This window comes from Capsella rubella, unplaced genomic scaffold (genome assembly GCF_000375325.1).
Source record: "Capsella rubella cultivar Monte Gargano unplaced genomic scaffold, Caprub1_0 scaffold_8, whole genome shotgun sequence".
Lineage (NCBI taxonomy): Eukaryota > Viridiplantae > Streptophyta > Magnoliopsida > Brassicales > Brassicaceae > Capsella > Capsella rubella.
In genome coordinates, this window is record NW_006238916.1 from 3908127 (window position 1) to 3909133 (window position 1007).

Consider the following 1007-nt stretch of genomic DNA (forward strand, 5'->3'; position numbering starts at 1 on the left):
GATTTCAGAAATAGTTGCAAAATCTCAATAACTCAAAAGAAATATGAATTACAATTCTCAGGATCGTTTTGTGGCTACAACAAAAACCTAATACAAAATAAAACTCGATCTTCGGCAATCCAAATGAAGCCTATTTATAACAATTTTTGGGAAAACCTTAAAACATAAAACGACAACGTAAAAGCGGTTCAAACGTTGTTTTGACTAAGTTGGTCGAGTGAGCATCTCGATTGACCATCTTCTCTGCTTTACTCGATCGTGTCACTCGAGTGAGTGGGTCGAGTGACCTGTAAAACAATCAGCTACTTCTTTGCTTTGCTCGATCATGTCACTCGAGTGAGTGCATCGAGTGACAGGTAGTTCTGCTTCGCTTCCCTTCTGCTCGATCTGCCACTCGATCGTATACGTCTGCTGCTCACTCGAACGTCAATGTAACTGCAACGCATCCATGCTTCTCACTCGATCGTCCCACTCGATCGTGTGCATGTCGAGTAACGCTTGTTCCTCTGCTTCGCTCTACATGTCTCCTAAGTACCTGAAACACTCCAAATATGCACAATGTATGCAAGATATGCATGATATGCATGATATGCATAAAACCTACCTAAGTATGTAAAACATGCAGAAAGGGATCAATATGATGCGAATCAACAAATGAATGATGCTGAATAGATGCAGAAAGGGATCAATATGATGCGAATCAACAAATGAATGATGCTGAATAGATGATGAATGCATACTCAAAAAGCAATGAAATACAGACTTATCAACTCCCCCAAACTTAGTCTTTGCTTGCCCTCAAGCAAAGCAAAAAGAAACAAAGTGGAAGAGAGGTTTGAAAATGGGGTCTCAAAACCTGTAACTCGCAAGATAGAGCAGTTAAAATCAATGTCCTGGTTGCTAAGTCTTTGATGCATGCTGAGAGAACTTTACTTAACGACTTTAGACAAACTCATCAAATCCGAAACTGATTATATCCCTTGATCTACACATGCATTCAAATCATT